Here is a 22,324-nt window from a genome sequence, read left to right as displayed (position 1 = left end):
TCCGTCGCATCTGTTCTGATGACGCTACCTTCAAAAACAGCTCCTCTGACATGTCCTCCTTCTTCCTTAACCGAGGTTTTCCACCCACGGTCGTTGACAGGGCCCTCAACCGTGTCCGGCCCATATCCCGCGCATCCGCCCTCACGCCTTCTCCTCCTTCCCAGAAACATGATAGGGTCCCCCTTGTCCTCACTTATCACCCCACCAGCCTCCGCATTCAAAGGATCATCCTCCGCCATTTCTGCCAACTCCAGCATGATGCCACCACCAAACACATCTTCCCTTCACCCCCCCTGGCGGCATTCCGTAGGGATCATTCCCTCCGGGACACCCTGGTCCACTCCTCCATCACCCCCTACTCCTCAACCCCCACCTATGGCACCTCCCCATGCCCACGCAGAAGATGCAACACCTGCTCCTTCACTTCCTCTCTCCTCACCGTTCAAGGGCCCAAACACTCCTTTCAAGTGAAGCAGCATTTCACTTGCATTTCCCCTAACTTAGTCTACTGCATTCGTTGCTCCCAATGCGGTCTCCTCTACATTGGAGAGACCAAACGCAAACTGGGCGACCGCTTTGCAGAACACCTGCGGTCTGTCCGCAAGAAAGACCCAAACCTCCCTGTCGCTTGCCATTTTAACACTCCACCCTGTTCTCTTGCCCACATGTCTGTCCTTGGCTTGCTGCATTCTTCCAGTGAAGCCCAACGCAAACTGGAGGAACAGCACCTCATCTTCCGACTAGGCACTTTACAGCCTTCCGGGCTGAATATTGAATTCAACAACTTTAGATCTTAAACTCCCCCTCCCCCCATCCCCACCCCGTTTCTCCCCCCTCCCTTTTTTTTCAATAATTTATATAGATTCTTCTTTTCCCACCTATTTCCATTATTTTTAAATCTAAAACTAAAACTTTGTTAGTCTTTCCACCCCACCCCCACTAGAGCTGTACCTTGAGTATCCTGCCTTCCATTCTTAATTAGCACTTTTCTTAGATAATATCACCACCTTCAACACCTCTTTGAACCTTTTGTCTGTGACATCTTTTGATTATCTGCTCCTATCACTGCTTGCTTATCCCCACAATCACCCCACCCTCAACTTCTTTCTCCCCCCGCCCCCCCCACCTTAGACCAGCTTATATTTCACCTTTCTCCTAACTATACTCAGTTCTGCCGAAGGGTCATGAGGACTCGAAACGTTAACTGATTTCTTCTCCACCGATGCTGCCAGACTTGCTGAGTTTTTCCAGGTAATTCTGTTTTTGTTTTGGATTTCCAGCATCCGCAGTAGCTTTTAGCTTTTTGTTTTTATCTTTAGTTAATAAGGGTGTTGGTTCACTAAATTAGGCAGCAATTCTTAATTTCTTAGGTGGTGAGTTTACTTTGAACTTTGTGTCACATTCAGATCCACCCTTAATTTAATAAAATCAGTGTGATGAACAATGATTTTTGGTAACTAACAAAATGTGAAATTAAAGTTGAAAAACCAAGCAATATTGTTAACACATCATTTAGCAATGCAGCAGGTAGACCAACACAGTTGTGAACATTGCTTCATGTCATGCAAACCATCTGTGCATCATAACTACAGTAGCACATGATTCTGTAAACACACTTACTGAATGGATAAATCTGTAACATTCACACAATAATTTTAGTTCCAACAGCTACTTTCCAGAGTAATGTGAAGAAGGGTTACTGTATGGCAAACAGATTGACTAGAAAGACCATCTGCTCTGCCAACTGTCCCTAGCCCAACTGTGTAATTAATATCCAGGTGAATTACATGTAACTGACATGATATCTGGAGCAAAATTAAATATGTGCGCCTTGAAAATACTGTTGGGCAAATGCTGCAGTCATTCACATGACTGCCCTCCATAATTTCAATGGAGATGCTAACCAATTTAATGCCTCTGTTGAAATAGCAGACAGAGGAATCTCATCCTGACGCATTGACGACTGTCTGCTGATATTGTCAACAGTAATTTCTATTCTTGAATATAAATAGGATGGATGGTTATTATAGCCATAAGCAGAGGAATATGAGAACATTTGGCATGCCAGGAATCATAAAATGGCTATGGGTGAGGTGTTATTGCGATATTGCAACAAACAAAACCAATATTGAAGGTAATAGAGAGAAGTCTACTAGGGATTTATAAGGAAATTAAATTGTACAAATAACTTACACTCAGTTTAGGTAGCAGACATGTGCGGTCTGTCCTGAAACCTCATTAAAAACCATGAGAAGTGTAAATTCATCCTTAGCTAAATCACAGCTGACAAGCATTTTGGAGACTCGAAACTAAGCATGCAAATCCCCAATGCATGTAAACAGAATCTGTTGTGAAATTTAGATTTTGTTTAATGGTTTGAAAGCAACTGATCTGGAACTATGTAGCTAGTTGCAGTGACCTGAGGCAGGGATAGCAGTGAACAAAGGCAAGGGACTATTTTATGGACCCACCCTGCTCATGGACTGCCTCACCACCTGGCTGTGCACATCAGGAAATGGTGGACAGTGCATTCGTGAATTTCTAGTGCTGCTGGTAGGTGAGGCCAGTGGTACTAAACTCTGAGTAAGTGTTGGGAGAATTGTTTGTGTAATAGTTACCATAGTATTATTTGTAAAGATGGCTGGGCATTTTCATATATAACTGGGGAATGCAGAACAATTGGTTCATGAAAATAGCTCCATTACCATACCAATAGGTGGTATAATGGGCCATTATAATGGATACAACCTAAGTGATACTGACAAAGTCCACCAGACAAATGCTGAACTGCTGTCGATGCGCAAGACCCATTCTGGGCTTTCACATACAAGGAGGAGGGGCTTTGAAGGACCTGATTACCCAGAGAGCACACCAATTGCTTCCAAATTGCCATGCTTTTGTACATCTGTATGTGGAAGTGGGTTTTACTTCTCTCTCATTCTTTCTTTCTTGAAGTAAGTAGAATGATCCCTCATTATACAATAGTGGAAATATATGCACAGTAAATTCCATGTGATAAAAGCAAAATACTGCAGATGCTGGAAATCTGAAACAAAAACAGAAAATGCTGGAAAAACTCAGCAGGTCTCTTCTCTGAAGAAGAGTTATACGGACTCAAAACATTAACTCTGTTTTTCTCTCCACAGATGTTGTTAGGCCTGCTAAGTTTTTCCAGCATTTTCTGTTTTTGTTTCAAATTCTATGTGATGCTATGGTGTAAGACTCTAGCTGCATTGAGGGACTCCTGTTGTATTGCCAGAAACAGAATGCGAAATTAGCCTAACCCTTGCAATACGATTTGCAACCTGAACAAAACATTTGCTATTGCATTAATTGTATAGGATTCCTGTTGGCTGTTGGTTTGTGTAAGAAATCTCTCTTTTGTCCCCATGTAGTGGCCAGTGTTCCAAGCAAATCTGAATAAATTAGTAAAGAGATTCATGCACAAAAGCATTTGGGGAGGCAAGCTCAGGACCTCATTATGTATGACAAAGGCTATTTTGGTGCCTTCATATTGCACCTGGTATTAACACTGCCTATGTTCTACATTCAAGAAGAAAATAACTTTGTAGATCTTTTGGGTGCTCGGGGCAGAGGTAACATGACTAGCATTTTCCTTTCCTTCCGACGTTCCCAATTATGTGCCCATGTAAAACCTCTTGTACATTTAGGAATTCAGTGAGAGGTTTTCTAGGGATGACAAATGATCTTTCCTCTTTCGGAATTCCTCACTAACTGAGGCTTTTGAAAAACCCTCAGAAATAGATAAAACCTTTGCAGCGGATGCATTCTTCTCAGAAAAATTATAACAGCGCACACATAAGGAATGTTAAAAAAAATTGTTCTTCACCTATCAATTATTAACCTTGAATACTCCCCAGACGATTCTTCCATTTGTCCTCCAAAGGACTACACGTTGCTCAACGTTCTTCCTCTTCCTTCACGCTTGGCCTTACACTCACACAAATAAAAAAACAAAAAGGCATTGGAAAATAACTTTTTTAGTAGACATAATAAATTTTATAAAATTAAAAATTTGAACATTTTTTAAAATAGTGGGCGGGGCTTTTAGGTCGGCGTACGGGCATGACCGGCGAGCCCGAGAGCGGCCGGGGGATGGACCGCTGTCCGCGATCGGCCCCCGACTACAATTTCACACTGGCCAATTAACGGCCAGCTAGTGTGAAGCACGCGTTGAAATGCTCAGCGCTGCCAGGGTGGGGAGGCAAGAGGAGGGTGGGCGCTGACGTAAGCACAGACTCGGGCGAGCACTAAATGAAAGCTCCCTGGAGGCAGAGATCTGCCTCAGGGAGCTGAAGGCTTCAAAACAACTAAATGAAGATTTTAAAATTCTTTAAAAATGTCCACGCGTCAGAACCAGCCACCTGAACATATCCATGATGAAAGCTCTGAGCATGCATTTTTATTTTTTTATTTAATAACGGAAACCTCACCCCGCCCTTGGATGAGGTTTCATCAAATATGCAAAGTCCGCCTGGCAGATTCACCCATCCGCCAATCATAAGGCTGGATGGATCACAGAAAATCGGGGACAATTGGAACTTTCACAACTTTAATTGTCTTTTTAATTGTTGGCACTTCCAACACTCGCACACACCTGCTGACCGAAATATCGCGTAGGATGCTCGCCCAATGTCATCTCGCGCAATTTCGCGTCCGATTGGGTCGGCACACACCCGCACGCTGGCCTAAAAATTCTGCCCAGTAACTTTGTTCAGATAAATCATTTTAAAGAGTGATATTTAAAAAGTCTGGAATCATGCTAAAAAGTTATAGATGTTACTTTTTAACAAGGTTTATCAGATTTTTAAAATGCATGCATTTATCAGATTTTAATGTTAAGAAATATATTTTAAAAATAAATCCAATTTAACTTTTAAAATTATGTGGGCCTTCTCAACAATTGAGAGGAAGCCCTTTATGCCTAAAAATACAGGTGTAAAATTGAAAAGTGGAATTAATTTGGAATTTGTGAGCAATTAGCCCAAATTCACACTGGTTCCATACTTGGCATTTGAAGTAGCTAATCATCAGGTGTAGCATTAGTTGGCCCACCACAACTTTCAGATTAACGCACTATAGTGAACTTGTGGGCAATTCGGAAGAATCCAGAAGTTGATGTCCGGTAGTAGCAAATATTAAACGTGTCACTGCTACTGGTACCACAAATCTTTCCCCAAAATTTCATGATGCAAATTAATGTGAAAGCTAAGTTGAAACCATTGCTGCCATTTTGGGACTCCACTCTCCAGACAATGCCCTGTCTTAACCTTACATGGCTGAACACATCATTAAGCAGCATGAAAGACATATGACCAGAGGGATCATGAATTACTTAGAGGTTAATAGCCGGATTTTTTCTTCTGCCACCACCTGCAATTGTTTGCATTTTGGGGGATTTCCTATACGTGGCTAAAGTTTCAGCATTCTACAGGGAATGGTCTGGCTGGTTGTGGGAGCAGGAATACTGTCATCCTGAGAGATGGCATCAGGGTGGTGCTCCATCGTGCCACTGCCACTCTCCCACATGGTGCCTCAGTAATCCAACTGATCTGTTGGAGAATAGATTGATGAGCCACTTTGATTCCCCAGGTGCCCCTTAGAACAATGGTATCCACAGCCACGATGGCAGCAGGCTGCACTTACAAGACAGCAGTCTGAGACTTCTATGTAACACTCATACCTTTGATGGAAGCTGCAATGGAAGCTGTGACATTGGTCATTGGATGTTGCATTTTAGTGGATTCTACAGGTGTGCTGATGGAGGTGACCATCCATTCCATGTAGGAATGTATGGGCTCCAAGCTCTGTGTAAAGCCTTGTACTCTGCACACCTTCACATTTCTGGCAGGCTTTCTCGTGCATCAAGCATTTGGTTATATACCTCATTGTCTTCTGTAGCATGGGCTATCAAAGTCCTCATCTAACTCCTCTCCAGAAGAACTAGTGTGTAACCTTGCCCTCTGGCAACCTAGCACCCACCCTATTCCTTTGCTCACTGTTCCCATTATCTCTCCATGGTCAGATATCTCCATTATCCTCATCTCTAAGATATGAAGAATGTTAGATTCTGAGCTGGTGGCTGTGAGTGTAAGATTGAATGATAGTGTCTGTTCGCCTTTCTTGTTTTTTCCATCTTCTTCCTCTGACAGGGCAGGTTCTTGGGTATCCAAAATGTCAAAGGGATAAGGGCTGGCTTCTGGTGAGGGGAGAAGAGAAGATAAGAAGTGTATCTTTACAACATCCATAGCTTTTGAGTCAGAAGAGATTGTGTGATTACGATGAAATGGGAAGAGAGAAGGAGATTACGTATGTAGATATCCTCATCATTGATCCCTCCCACCCAAACAGTTGCCATGGCCTCAGTGATGCTCCTTCCCATAATGGCCAGCACTATTACGTCCATGATGGTGAAAACTGGTCCTCCTCCAGTTTTCACTGCTGTATCCTATTTTATGTTACCCTCTCCTACAAGAAAGAGGGAAGTATGTCAATGCATGTCCTGCAAAATGTTTGGGTGAGGTAGCTGTCATGGTTGAATAGTAGTCATTATATGCGAGCTGGGAATTGTGGTTTGGGTAGTGCTAAGCATGAGAAAGTGAGCTAGACCGTAAGAGTTGAAGGGTTGAGTACTTAGATTGAACGTAGATGAGTGCTGGGCTGTCAAAAATTAAGCAGTGAATGAGGCTAATGGTGCAGTTGATAGGACAGGCCATTTGGAGATTGAGCTCACCCAGTTTAATAATTTGTATCAGATCATTAAACTTCTTTCTGCAATCATCCACGTTCTTGGAGCTTTATTCATGACATTGATTTTGGCCATTATTTTTCCCCACTGACTACTGAGCTTATATATAGAGAGCATCCTGCCTGCCTTTCTGTGGATACAGGATGTCTATTCTTCTCACCACCTCTTTGCATGATCAAAAAACCTTGGTACATGCTCTCTTTCACATTTTGCCATTACTCAAGTAACATATTCAGTTTCAAATGTGCAGCCAATGAACAGCACAGGTAGTGTTGGCTGCACAGAGGGATCATCGAAATCAGCAGGTAGAATCAATTTAACGTGCTGCCTGCAACGTAATGAATAGGTGCGGGTTAATAGCAGACCACGATCCCTACGTCTGTTTTCACAATTTATCCAATTTAATCCTCAACCCCTACGAAAGGATATGCAGACTCCCACTACCAATGCAGCTATCTAAACTACTTAGACACACGTTTATCATCAGAAACAATGAACAGAACATTAGATTTTTCTTCAGGCAGGATATTCCATCTGGTGGTTAATGGGCTAAGATGAACCAATAATTTCTAGATTATTATAGGTACCTGTTGGCTCAGTCTCATTCCAAAAACAGGAGGTCATAGTTTCAAATCCTCTCTAGGGTACTTAAACTCATACTGAAGATCAACAGACCACTATAATATAAAAAGACTCTGGCCTGTCAATGGCACCATTCTTCAAACAAGCTTCCATCTGGCAGTGCAGATGAACAATAAAGATTTCACAGCATTAAATGTAGGGAACAGAGGGCAACTCCTGAGATTGCCAATATTGCCCAAATAAATTTTCCTCATACTCTTTTTCCCTTGGGTATCAACATAAATGAGTCAAGCAATGAGGTATTAATAACCACATGCTTTCATGCTTGTTGCAGTCTAGTATCAGGGCAGAAGCAACCAACCTTTGGCTAAATTTTCATATGTGAGTTAGTTGTTATTTAGATTTAAAGTTGGTAGCAATATGCTCTTTTCAAAAGTAGGTGCGTTTACAATACTATCATATATACTTGAAGGGGAAATGTTTCCAAGGTAAGGGGAGTGGGACTAATTCCACAGCTCTTTCAAAGAACCAGCATGGGTATTGTCACTGGACTGGCAATCCAGAGTAACCCTGTATAACCATGGGTAATGCTCTGGGGACCAGGGTTCAAATCCCACCACAGCAGATGGTGGAATTTGAATTCAATAAATATCTGGAATTAAAAATCTAATGATGACCATGAAATGATTGTTGTAAAAATCCATCTGGTTCACTAAAGTCCATTAGGGAAGGAAATCTGATGTCTTTACCTGGTCTGGCCCACATGTGACTCTAGACCCACAGCAATGTGGTTGACTCTTAAAAAAATGCCCTCTGAACAAGAGCAATTAGGGATGGGCAATAAATGCTGGCCTATTCAGTAATGCTCACATCCTACAAATGAATGAAAAAAATAGGCCTAGGGGTCTCCTTCCATATTCTATGATTTACAATTAGTTGGAGTTTTCTTCATGCTAGTAACTGTAAACTTTATTGTCAATGTGATTAAAGGAGCTGTATGCTGTTAGACAAATAGAAAGTTACCAAACCAAATTAAATGAACAGTGTTGAAAAACGTATTGGGTGTGTCACTAGGTGTACCCGAAAAACAATGTATCAACCTGGTGAACCTGCATCAAAGGACTACATGCATGCCACACAGCAAAAGCAGCATGCTATAGACATAGTTAAGTGATCCTACAACCAGCTAATGGATTAGGCTGTTAGCAGAATTGAGAAGATGGAACCAACAGGAAATATTGAGCCAGCTGGCATTCTTGCCTACAAAAAAGAGAAGACTAAAAGGAAACATGATACAGGTGTTTAAAATTATAGGAACGTAGGAACAGGAGTCAGCCCCTCAAGTTTTTCCCACTATTCAATGTGATCATGGCTGATTTGTGACCTAACTCCATATCACTGTCTTTGCCCCATGTCTCTTCATGTAGTAATGATCTGCCTAAGGGCAGCCCTTTGCTCATTTCTCTTCGCCTTGTGGTCTTGATCTTTCCTCTTCAGTTGCTCACAGGAGCCTCCTGTTTTCAATTCCAATGAGCACTATGACAGGGGAAATAATATATGAGGCAGATTCCTGTGGCCTTCCCGTTTGCTTAAATGAAATACAACCTTCTTCCTGAAGGATCCTCCGCCTGTAAGCAGCCATTGTCCCTCAAGGGTCTGGCTCTTCCGCCATCAGCACCAAAAATTCACTGGCTCCACCATGGGCCATGGCTCATAACACTGAGCATGGGACTCTTTCCTGGGCCTTGGGAGACTCGATGAGGTGACCCTACTGCCTTGATCTCTTACCATCCTTGGTTGAAAGAAGTCTGTGAATCTCAGATTTGGAATTAACAATTGATCCAACATCTAACTACTGTTTGCGTAACATAAGAACATTAGAAATAGGAGCAAGAGTAGACTAAATGGCCCCTCAAGCCTGCTCTACCATTCAATATGATCACAGCTGATCTTCTGTCTCAACTCTACTTTCTCCCCCCCTAGTCCCCATATCATTCTATTTCCTGAGAAATAAAAAATCTATCTATCTCAACATTGAATATACTCAATGACGGAGCATCCACAGCCCTTAGGTAGAGAATTCCAAAGATTCACAACTCGGTGAGTGAAGAAATTTTTCCTCATTTCAGTCCTAAATAATCGACTCATTATCCAGAGACTGTGCCCCTGTGTTCTAGATTCCCCAGCCAGGGGGCAGTGTCTACCCTTTCAAGCCCTTTCAGAATCTTACATGTTTCATGATCACCTCTCGTTCTTCTAAACTCCAGAGAACATGGGCCTAATTTTTATTCAGCCTCTCATGGACAACCCTCTCATCCATGAAACAATCTAGTAAACTTTGGCTCTATCGCCTCCAAGGCAAGTATATTCTTCCTTAAATATGGAGATTAAAACTGCACACAGTGTCCCAGGTGTGGCCTCTCCAAAGCCCTATATAATCATATCAAGACTTGCTTTTTGTTTTCTAACCCCCTTGCAGTAAAAACCAACAAGCCATTTGCCTTCCTAATTGCTTGCTGTACCTACATGCTAACTTCCTGTGTTTGAGACAGATGATCTGTATCTGCTGTAGATTCAATGTACATATGAGATGAGAGTGACTGCCCTTGATATCAAGGCAGCATTTGACTGAGTGTGACATCAAGGAGCCCTAGCAAAACTGCAGTCAATCGGAATCAGGGGGAAAACTCTCCCCTGGTTGGAGTCATACCGAGCACAAGGAAGATGGTTGTGATTGTTGGAGGTCAATCATCTCAGTCCCTGGACATCACTGCAGGAGTTCCTTGGGATATTGTTCTAGGACCAACCATCTTCAGCTGTTTTATCAATGACCTTTCCTCCATTAAAAGGCCTGAAGCGGGGATGTTTGAGGATGATTGCACAATGTTCAGCACCATTCACGACTCCACAGATATTGAAGCAATCCATGTCCAAATGCAGAAAGACCTGGACAATATCCAGGCTTGGGCTGATAAGTGGCAAGTAACATTTGTGTCACACAAGGGCCAGGCAATGACCATGTCCATCTAACCATCGCCCCTTGACATTCAACGCCATTACCATCACTGAATCCCCCACTATCAACATCCTGGGGTTACCATTGACCATAAACTGAACTGGACCAGCCATGTAAATACTCCGGCTACAAGAGCAGGTCAGAGGCTGGGAATTCTGCGGAGAGCAACTCACCTCCTGACTCCCCAAATCCTGCCCACCATCTACAAGGCACAAGTCAGGAGTGGAATAATCTCCACTTGCCTGTGGATTAGTGCAGCTCCAGCCACACTCAAGAAGCTTGACACCATCCAGGACAAAGCTTGATTGGCACCCCATCCAGCATCTTAAACATTCACTCTTAAACATTCCCTCCACCACTAATGCACAGTGGAAGCAGTGTGTACCATCTACAATGTGCACTGCAGCAATTCACCAAGGCTCCTTCAACAGAACCTTCCAAACCTGCGACCTCTGCTGCCTAGAAGGACAAGGGCAGCAGATGCATGGGAACACCACCATCTAGAAGCTCCCTCCAAGCCACACGCCATCCTAACTTGAAACTATAATGCCGTTCCTTCACTGTAGCTGGGTCAAAATCCTTCCTAATGGCATTGATGGTGTTCTGACAACACGAGTTGTAGTGGTTCAAGAAGATGGCACCCCACCACCTTCTCAATGGCAATTAGGGATGGCCAATAAATGCTTTGTTCTTGCACTGGAAGCATTTGGACCTCTTAGAAAATCAGACCAGGAGAAGAGCATGCCCTACCAGAGCCGATACAATTTTCTGCCCATTATTTAAATGGATGGAAAATTGGGCAGGCTCACCTAATTTTCCTGTATTCACTGCACACAAGTTACCCAATAGCCTCAGGTGCAGGAAAAGGAAAATCTAGTCCATATTCCACAGTATTTTTTATTCCTACCTAATACTCTGAAGTCACATTAGATAACTGCAGTGCGAAAGTCACTTCTGGATCGGGAAGGAAAATATGGGGTTTAAACTCAATAATAACCCTGAACAGTAAAAATATGTTTTTTATCTTATATTAATTCAGTTGTATCTCACTTGCTCTAGCTTTAATCAATATTGTTGTTCTGTACCAGATCCCAAACATTTAGCATGACTGATGACTATGCATAAGCGGAGCAGCAAAAGTGCAGTCAGTTGGCACTTAGTCAGTGGCAGTTCGGTGCAATCTGCATAAATGACTATGGAAAGTACAGGCCCCATGGAGCATGCAAAGAAAAACATTACCTACAACTCCATAGTTTTCTATGCAGCCATCCACCTGTGTTACTCCTTCAACTAAAGAAGCATTTGAAAGTAAGGGAGATCCACAATGTACAAGGAAAAATGCGACAACAAAACATCATAGAATTTCTGAAGAGTCTTTCCAATCTCCAGTCATATGTTGGTGACAGATAGTAAAAAATCAGGAGAAGAAGCGTAATGAGCCATTTATACTGTTTCCCCAGGGTTTCCGCCGACCTACTGCAGGAAATCTGGAGAATCCCCATGGAAGTTTTCCTCCATGCACAGTTAGAATTACATAATTTAGTAGAATTAATTATCTTCCAATATATTTTTCATTGTGCAGAAGAAACAGCTGCCCAACAACCAAATGAAACGAATGCAATACACAGCAAACCCTAAAATGGGATAATAAACAACAATCTTGTGATTGTAAATGTGGCCAAAGGGTGTTAAATTGTGGAGTTAATTATAAGACTTAAGCAATGAAACCCTCATGTGTCTTCTTCCTTTATGCTGTTGTTTTCTCACTAAATTAAATATATTGGTGTGCCTGGTGATAGATTTCCTTTATTGAGGCAGTGCATGCCAAAGTAGCTGGCTCTTGAGATATCCGTGCTGGTTCCTGGAATGTTCTGGGGAATTGTAGTTGAGAATGCCGGTGACCTTCAATGTTGTTTATTAGCACATTGCAGATGGTTGATTGTTCCTGCAGACTTTTGTGCGACAACCAGTGCACATCAGCCAGGGCTTCATTATTCAGCCTTATCCTCCTCTATTGGCTGCTATCCTGCCATCCTCAGGTATCCGATTATTGTTATAGGTCCGCTACCACGTAGATATCTGCTGCAGCTTGTGAGCTCCTCCACACCCACCACCCATCATGCCTCTTTGCTTTGGACCTTTCTCGCTTTCTCCTCTGCTCTATATATGGCGCCGACTGTGAGAACAATGCTTGTGATCAGAAGGCTCCAATACTAGTCAACGTTGTTCTCTTCACACAAATTTCATGCTCATAATTCAGCTGTACAATACTCATCTTTCAATATGTTTCTGTTGCTGCAGAATGTCGCACTAGTTGCTCATTCATGATCTTTTGACCAGTTCAGCTGGCCTGTTTTCACAATTTTTTACAGAAATTTATAAAACTTGTATGGAGGGGAGGAATGTACGGAGCATGGTCAGTTTATCCACTGCCTTTTCTCTATTCCACCACTCTTTACAGAACTACGTATTTGCTAAGGTTCATGAGCAACAACAACCAGTATGTATGTAGTATCTTTGCTATAGAAATATGTCCCAATGTGCTTCACAGGGGAGTAGTCAAAAAAATGGAAGCTGAGGCAAAGACATAAGACGGGCGTTTGAAAACTTGGTCAATGATGCGGACTTTAAGGCGGATTTTAAGAGTTGGGGGGAGGGTGAGTGGAGAAGCGGAGAGGTTATGGAAAAAAATTGTTTTATCATAGGAGGCTGAAGGCATGGATATCAATGGTAATTTTAAGGTAGGGGAGTATACAAGAAGCCAGGAAGCACAGAAGAACGAAAGAGCTGCAGGAGTTTTACAGAGATGGGAGGGCCAGTGAGAGTCAATGTAGGTCAAGAAAGGCATCAGTAAGAAGTGAGCAGAATTTGATTATATGGACAGCAGAGTTTTGGATGAGCTGAATTTTATGGAGGGTGGAGGTTGAGAGGCTGGCCTAGAGAGAATTAGAAGTGTCAAGTCTAAAAGGGACAAAAGCTTGAATTTCGGCCATGAGTCAGCTGAGGCAAAGAGAATGTCTAGTGATGTTATCAAGGTGAAAATAGACAGTCGTTGAGATGGAGAGAACAATGGGTTGGAAGCTCAGCTTGGAGTAAAATATGACCTTGAGGTAGCAAGGGGAGTAATGTTGATCACCGTAGGTTCAAAATTCAATTCATAGGTCATGTTCATGGGGGAGATTTTAAAGCTTCTTGCCCAGCAGAAATGGGGCAGTAATGCCCTATAAATGATGTAGAAGGACTTGCTGTGATTTTTCCGCCATTGTTGTGGCTGTTTCCATTTTTCCAAGGTCCTCCAAAAGGGCAGCATGGACAGCTACCTAAAGAGGACACAGAGGGATATTTCAATTGGAGTCCTACATCAATAAGGGCCCAGTGCCATTATAGGACTGAATTGGGTGGAGTGTGCACCATGCACAATCTTCCATGTGGCAGTTCAGATGAAAATCAGCCCTGAGCGATTTTTGCAACAGCAGCTACACTGAATTAAAAAAAGGGTGCCAATATTTAAACACACATCGCTTTCTAGTACAGAATTTAATGTGTATTGACAACATCACAACAAACAAATGGAATGGTTACTCAATGCTTTTCTTATTTAATATATCAACCACATTTTAACAGTCATACAAAATTGAACATAATCACTGCATAATAAAGAAAGGGCTTGTCTGGAGATTAAAACAGGAAATTATAATTCAGCAAAAAACTGAAAATAAGTCCAATTAGGCATTTCTACACAATCTGCCAAAAATGAGTCACAAGTTAGGCCAAATCAAGAGACCTTTTCTTTGTTACACCTTACACAACCATTGTATTCCCCAAAAGGAAAGTTATTTCATCCTGTTTTCTGGGAAAATTGAATTTATTAGGATGGAGCATTGAAGCTACATCTGCTCAACAAGACGTATGTATTTGCCAATATATTTTAAGCTCTTTGTTTGGGAAAATTAACAGGGTTTTATGTCCTCAACAGTTAATTCCTATACACTGACTTAAGGCATATATCATAAATAATTTAGCAATGTGCTATTATTGCAGGTTTGTGGGTAATTGGAAGGTGTTTTGAGGAGGCAAGGCAACTCAAACGATAAGATCACAGGATGTTATCAATAACATCCTTTTTTACTCAAAACTATAGCCAATCTTGAAGAGAATGGAAAGCATTGTAGCAGGATTTGAGTTTAAATTACAAATACTGTGTTTGTTTGCAAGTAGCATGTGCAAACTTTAAAACAGTATTACAAAGCTATTTATTGCCTAAAAATGGCAGATGTCACAAGCATCTGACATAAAGCTTTTCATCATTTGTCATTTAGGATAAAAGTCGATAATTTTGTAATGAAAGGGGTTTTTGAGAAAATCTGTATTTTATGCAAAACAAAGACTATCTGCCAAGGAAAATCACTTTTTAGGAAAATGATGCTTAATAGCATGATGTAACATGCATCTTTATTATTTGTTTATGGAATATGAGAGTCACTGGCAAGGCCCATTCCTAATTGCCCTTGAGAAGGTGGTGGGGAGCTGCCTTCTTGGACTGTTGCAGTCCATCTGGTGTAGTTACACCCACAGTGCTGTTAGGGAGGGAGTTGCTGTGACAATGAAGAAATGGTAACATTTTCCCAAGTCAGGATGGTATGTGGCTTTGAGGGGAACTTGCAGGTGGTGGTGATCCCATGTGTCTGCTGCCTTTGTGTGCTATTAGTGCAGCATAGAGACAGCAATTAGAGAAGAGAGGGTGAAAAACAAAAGGAAAGATTTGTGGCAGGGTGAAAGGCAATAGTGATTAAATGACCAAAGGGTTAGTGTAAAAGGGAAAAGGGAGGAGATAAGTGACAAGTCAGGAAACAGAAGATTGCTCCAGAGGAGGTGTAAATGGCAACTACAGAATCAATACTAATAACTGCTGTTCAAGAAAATGGCAGCAGCTATGATCTGAGATTGTTGAACTCAGTGTTGAGTCCAGAAAGCTGTAAAGCTGATTGAAAGATAAGGTGCTGATCATCAAAGAACAGTTCAGAACCATCACTCCCATTTTTTTAGGACAGAGCCTGCTGGTGATGATTCTGCTGTTGTCATTGACACCTCCTCCAGCTCCCTTTTTTGTTGCTTTACTTGTCCCAATTACCATCCCTTTTGCCTTGCACCATTATCCTTTTGTCATTCAATCTCTTATGTCTTCCACCCAATCCCAGACCTTCCCTCTTATTCTTACCCCACCTTTCCTGCCTTTCCTTTCTTCTAAACTTTCTTAATACCGTCGCCATTCTAACTTATTCCAGTTGAGATGAATGGTCACCAGCATGAAATGTAAACTCCATTTCTCTCTCCACAGGTGCTGCCAAACCTGCTGGGTATCCCCTGTATTCTGTTTTCATGCCAAATTTCAAGCATCCACAGCATTTTGCTTTTGTGTCCATGTGCCCCTATCTGGTTCTACAGTGTTGGCGCATCTGATGGAACTAATGTAGTCTTAATGAATAATGTGATAGTTGTCCTCGAATGAAAAACTATCTGTTTCTCCTACTGTAAGGCTTATCACCTATCAATTCACTGATCACAAAAATAAAAAAGGAAAAGTATCATGTGACAATACTTTTGATGTGTTATGCAGATAAACTGTAGCATATCACAAACACAGATGTGTCTTAAGTAGCAAGTGTTTGGGAGTTAGTCCCTGGCGAGCTCTATTACCCCAGTCATCCTTTGCCCATGGCTGAGCAGTAGTCATATTTACTCCTCTTGTAATTGCTCTGTAAGTAGCCCAGCTGCCATTGCCATATGTTAGCAATGAAAATCTGGCATGCACTGTTGATCAACTGGATATTGATTTGTAATTAGAAATATCAGCTTTTTGCAAGCTAAGAAAATAACTGATTTTCTAATGAAGTGGACCATTAATACTCGAGATAAATCGTCCCAGGTTATTAAAAGTAGCAATACCTGAGTTGATGACACTTCTGAGATTATGATAATGGAAGTTAATAAATACAGATGCCTTGTATTTTATAAGATAAAGTGCTTACAAGCATTACCTTTAATGGCTTTAATAGACTTAATATGTTGGTAACAGCTGGTAAGCCACATTCAGCTGATGAGTTGACTAGACTTTTGGTGTACACGTCATCAAAGTGCTTAACAGCAGGAACCATGATTGTAATGACAAATTATTACTTCTTTACTTTTTAGAAAAAAATTGAAATTCATATTCCAAGAACCAAATAGTGCAGTACAGCAATTAAATAAAAATGTTAATATTCACGGCTGAATGTATAAGTAAGGTATTGCAAACGCAGAATAAAACATCATAGGATAGATCAAAACACTTCATAAATGAGTTTGTAATTTTTGAATGTAAGACAGTTTTACTATTTCTTATTTTATATTATCTCATGCCATTGCTTTATTAGATTCATGTTACATTGTATTACTCAGCAATTAGTTGTCTATTGAAATGGAGATAATGCAATTTTTGCATTAGCCTGCTGATATTGGAAATTGTCCTTGTTATGTGACACTAAAGGCCAATAAAAATGGGTTATTGCTCTCAGAAATCACACAGCTAAGCTATGGCCTTCCGTTGCTTATAAAAACATTTGTTGTACAAGCAAATAACTGCAACTCAGCAATAGAATCAACATTAGCTGTAATTTTCCGAGATGAAAATAGTTTAATTTGTGCAACAAGAGTGACCTCTACAGTGCAATAAAAGTCTTTGTTTTTTTTTAAATCCTGGACAGTGTAAGATCAAAGCATTTGCTGATTCTTTTTATTCTTTCATGGGATGTGGACATTGCTGGCTAGACCAATATTTGTTGCCCATGCTAATTGCCATTGACAAGACGGTGGTGAGCCGCCTTCTTGAACCACTGCAGTCAATCTGGTGCAGATACACTCACAGTGCTGTTAGGAAGGGAGTTCCAAGATTTTGATTCAGTGACAGTGAAGGGCAGTGATATAGTTCCAAGTCAGGCCTTGGAGGGCAATTTCAGGTGGCGGTGTTTCCATCCATCTGCTGCCCTTATCCTTTTAGGTGGAGAGGTTGCAGGTTTGGAAAGTGCTGTCAAAGGAGGCTGGGTAAGTTACAGGAATGCATCTTGTATATGGTACACACTGCTAACACTGTGCTTCAGTAGTGAAGGGAATGAATGTTTAAGGTGGTGGATGGGGTGGCAAATAAGTACATGCTTTGTCCTGGATAGTGTCGAACTTCTAGTGTTGTTGAAGCCACACTCAACCAAGCAAGTGGAATCCTGCGACGAGTAACTCACCTCCTGACTCCCCAAAGCCTGTTCACCATCTACAGGGCACAAGTCAAGAGTGTAACAGAATACTCCCCACTTGCCTGGATGAGTGCAGCTCCCACAACACTCAAAAAACTTGACACTGTCCAGGACAAAGCGGCCTGCTTGATTAGCACCACGTCCACAAACATTCACTCCCTCCACCACTGACGTACAGTCACAGCAGTGTGTACCATCTACAAGATGCACTGCAGGAATTTACCAAGGCTCATCAGACAGCACCATCCAAACCCACAACCACTACCATCTAGAAGGACAAGAGCAGCAAATACATGAGAACACCACCACATGGAAGTTCCACTCCAAGTCACTCACCATCCTGACATGGAAATATATCACTGTTCCTTCACTGTCGCTGGGTCAAAATCCTAGAACTCCCTTCCTGATAGCACAATGGGTGTACCTACACCACATGGACTGCAGTGGTTCAAGAAGGCAGCTCACCACCACCTTCTCAAGGGCAACTAGGAATGGGCAATAAATGCTGGCCCAGCCAGTGAAGCCCACATCCCGTGAATGAATTTTAAAAATCCATCACAGTGATGTTGGGTGATCAATGTTTAATCTGTCAGTAAGATACTCCTTTGTTCACAATATTCTCAGATGTGTAAACCCTTTAAAATTACTTAGCTAAAGACTTTTAAAATTGCAGACAAAGGAATGGCAAACAACTATTTGGCCAAATATCTTTAGTTTTCGTAACAGCAAAGAATATATAGATTATTGTCAACCCAGTTGTTTGATGTTACTTGTTTAAGTGATGAATTAACCTACCAGTCATTATGTATCACAGTGTCGCAGTATCTTTACAATGCAGAGGGAGGCCATTCGGCCCATCAAGTTTGCACTTGCTCTCTGCAAGAGCATTCCGCTTATTCCCACTCCCCTGCCTTATCCCCGTAACTTTGCACATTCTTTCTTTTCAGATAGCAATCCAATTCCCTTTTGAATACCATGATCGAATCTGCCTCCACCACCCTTTCAGGGGGTTTGTACCAGACTCCAACCACCCTCAGGTTTTCCTCACATCCCATTTACTCCTTTTGCCGATTATGTTGAATCTGTGCCCTCTAGTTTTTGATATTTTCTTGAGCTGGAACAGTTTCTCACATTTACCCTGTCCATACCCCCTCTGGATCTTGAATACCTCTATCAAGTCTCCTCTCAGCCTTCTTTTCTCCAAGGAAAACAGTCCCAACCTCTCCAATCTATCCTCATAGCTACAGTTCCTCATCCTGGGAATCATTCTTGTGAATCTCCTCTGTACTCCCTCCAACACCTTCACAATCCTCCTCAAGTATGGCACCCAGAACTGGATGCAGTACTCCAGATGAGGCCTAACTAGTGTCTTATACAAGTTCAACATGGCGTCCTTGCTCTTCTACTGAATGTCCCTATTAATAAAGCCTAAGATGCCATATACTTTATTAACTGCTCTCTCAACATGCCCTGCCATCTTCAATGACCTATATAACTATAACCTGAGGTCCCTCCTGCACCTCCTTTAGAGGCTCTCCCTTTATTTTAGACTATCTCACCATATTTTCCCTGCCAAAACGAATCACCTCACACTTCTCTGCATTGAATTTCATCTGCCACTTGTCTACCCAATCCACCAACATGTTTGTGTCCTTTTGAAGTTCAAGACTATCCCCATCACAGCTGACATCATTTTCAATCTTCATATCATCTGCAAATTTTGAAATCATGCCCTGCACACCACAGTCTAGGTCATTAATATATATATATATATATATCAGGAAGAGCAACACAGACCCCTGAGGAACTCCACTACAAACCTTCATCCAATCTGAAAAACAACCATTTATCACTACTCTCTGTTTCTTGTCACTCAGCCAATTTCTTATCCAAGTGCCTACTTTCCCTTTTATTCCATGACCTAGAATTTTGCTCACAAGTCTGTTGTGTGGCACTGTATCAAATGCCTTTTGAAAATCCATATACACCATATCAATAGCGTTTTCCTTATCAGCCTTCTCTGTTACCTCCTCAAAAAACTTCAGCAAGTAAGTTAAACATGATTTTCCCTTGATGAATCATGCTTTCCTTAATTATCCTGCACTTGTCTAAGTGATTATTAATTTTACCCCGTACTATAGTTTCCAGAAGTTTCCCTACCACTGAGGTCAAACTGATTGGCCTATAGTTGCCAGCTTGATCCTTGCAGCCCTTTTTGAACAAGGGTGTAACATTCACAGTTCCCCAGTCCTCTGGCACCTCCCCTATGTCTAAGGAAAAATGGAAGATTATCACTAGTGCCTCTGAAATTTCCACTCTCACTTCCCTCAGTACCCTTGGATTCACCTCATTTAACTCTGGTACCTTATCTATTTTAAGTAAATATAGCCTTTCCAACACCTCCTTCCTCTCAATTGTAAGTTCTTCTGGTGTACCAGGAACCTCCTCTCTCACCTTGGCCTGGGTAGCAAGTTATTCCTTTGTAAAGATTGATGCAAAACATTCGTTCAACACCTCCACTATTTCTCCAGCCCCCACATGCAAGTCTCTTTTTTTGTCCCTAATTGGCCCTACTCTTTCTTTTACCATCCTTTTATTATTTACATGCTTATAGAAGACCTTGGATCCCCTTTTATGTTCGCTGCCAGCCTCTTTTCATGCTCTTTCCTTGCTTTTCTTATTAGTTTCTTCACCTCCCCTCTGGTCCTTCTATATTCAGCCTGATTCTCCATTGTATTTTCTACCTGACATCTACCATATGCGTACTCCTTCCTTTTCATCTTTACCTCTATCTCTCTCATCATCCAGGGAGCCCTGGATTTAGTCGCCTTACCTTTCCACTTCAAGGGAATATACCTTGGCATTGCCTGCAATACTTTTTTCTTTGAAGGCAGCCCATTGTTCAGCCACTGTCTTTTCTGCCAACATTTGATTCCAACTCCCTCGACTCAGATGCATTCTCATCCCATCGAAGTTGGCTTTCCCCCAATTAATTATCCCTGCTCTTGGTTGTTTTCTGTCCTTTTCCATGATTAACCTAAACCTTATGATACAATGGTCACTATCCCCTAGAGGCTCCCCCACTGATATTTGATCCTCTTGGGCCAACTCATTCCCCAGAACCAGGTTCAAAAGTACATGCCCTCTCATTGGACTGGGAACATACTGCTGTAGAAGATTATCTTGAACACAATCCAGGAATTCTTGTGCCTCTTGTCCCTTTGTACTATTCCTATCCCAGTCTATATTTGGATAATTGAAATTCCCCATTATGAATACTCTATAACTCTTGAACCTCTATGTAATTTCTTTGCAAATTTGTTTCTCAACATCCCTTCCATTAGTTGGTGGTCTGTATACTACATCAGTCAATGTTATTGCACTTTTCCCATCCCTTACCTCTAACCAGTAAGATTCTGTCCTTGACCCCTCTGGAATATCCTCTCTCTCCAGCACTGTAATACCATCTTGAACCAATATTGCCACTCCCACCACCTCCCTTTTCTTCCTTTTCTATTTCTCCTAAATACCTTGTACCCAGGAACAATTAATGCCCAGTCCTGCCCTGCTTTGAGCCAGGTCTCTGTTGTAGCAATTATAATTCCATTTGTCAACCTGTGCCTGCAGTTCACCAATCTTGTTAATCACACTCCATGCATTCAATTACATGCACATTAGCCCTGATTTAGGCTTTTTTACTTTTCTGCTTATTCTGACCCCATCTAATGACTTACCGTTGTCTACTCTAATTCTATCAAACTCTCCAAGTATTCTATCTACCTTGATGGAACTCTTTGATATATCCTCATTATCAGTTGATGCTTTACTACTTCCCACTGCCAGTTTTTCTCCTCTCTGAATTTCCCCGCAGGTTCCCATCCCCCTGCCAATCTAGTTTAAATCCTCCCCAATAGCACAAGCAAACCTCTCCACGAGGACATTAGTCCCAGTCCTGTTAAAGTGTGACCCGTCCTTCTTGTACAGGTCCCACCTGCCCCAGAACTGATCCAAATGCCTCAGAAACCTAAAGTCCTCCCTCCTACCCCATTTCTCCAGCCATGTGTTGAACTGTTCAATTTTCCTATTCTTATGTTCATTAGCACGCGGCACTGGGAGTAATCCTGAGATTACTGCTGTTGAGATCCTGCTTTTTAATTCCCTCCCTAGCTCCCTAAAATTTGCTTTCAGGACCTCATTCCTTTTCCTACCTATGTCATTGGTCCCAATGTGGACCACGACCTCTGGCTGTTCACCCTCCCCCAAACGAATGTCCTGCAGCCGCTCTTGAGCTTTCCACTTCTTTGTTTGGACCCTCACTGCTTGAAGTACTGGTTGCAAAATTTTGCTCCTAATTCACAGCAGTGCACAAGAATACATAATCAACATCTTGTCTCATTATCACTGCAAATGCAGTAATGCATTATAATTGACACATGTAAAAGTAGATTTTCTGGTAATTTATCTCATAGCTTTCTGTGGACCCTTGCTGTGCACAAACTGCTTGCCATATTTGCCTATAAAAATTGCATTGACTCCACTACAAAAATTGCAATTCCTTGGCTGTAAAGTACTTTGGATTGTCCTGGGAACGTGAAAGGCACTATACAAATGCAAGTTATTTATTTTTTCTCCAATTGGTCTCACTGTTTGAGAGATTCCTTCCTTCCCATC

This window comes from Cetorhinus maximus, chromosome 12 (assembly GCF_964194155.1).
Source record: "Cetorhinus maximus chromosome 12, sCetMax3.hap1.1, whole genome shotgun sequence".
Classification (NCBI taxonomy): Eukaryota; Metazoa; Chordata; class Chondrichthyes; order Lamniformes; family Cetorhinidae; genus Cetorhinus; species Cetorhinus maximus.
This window is presented reverse-complemented; position numbering follows the sequence as displayed.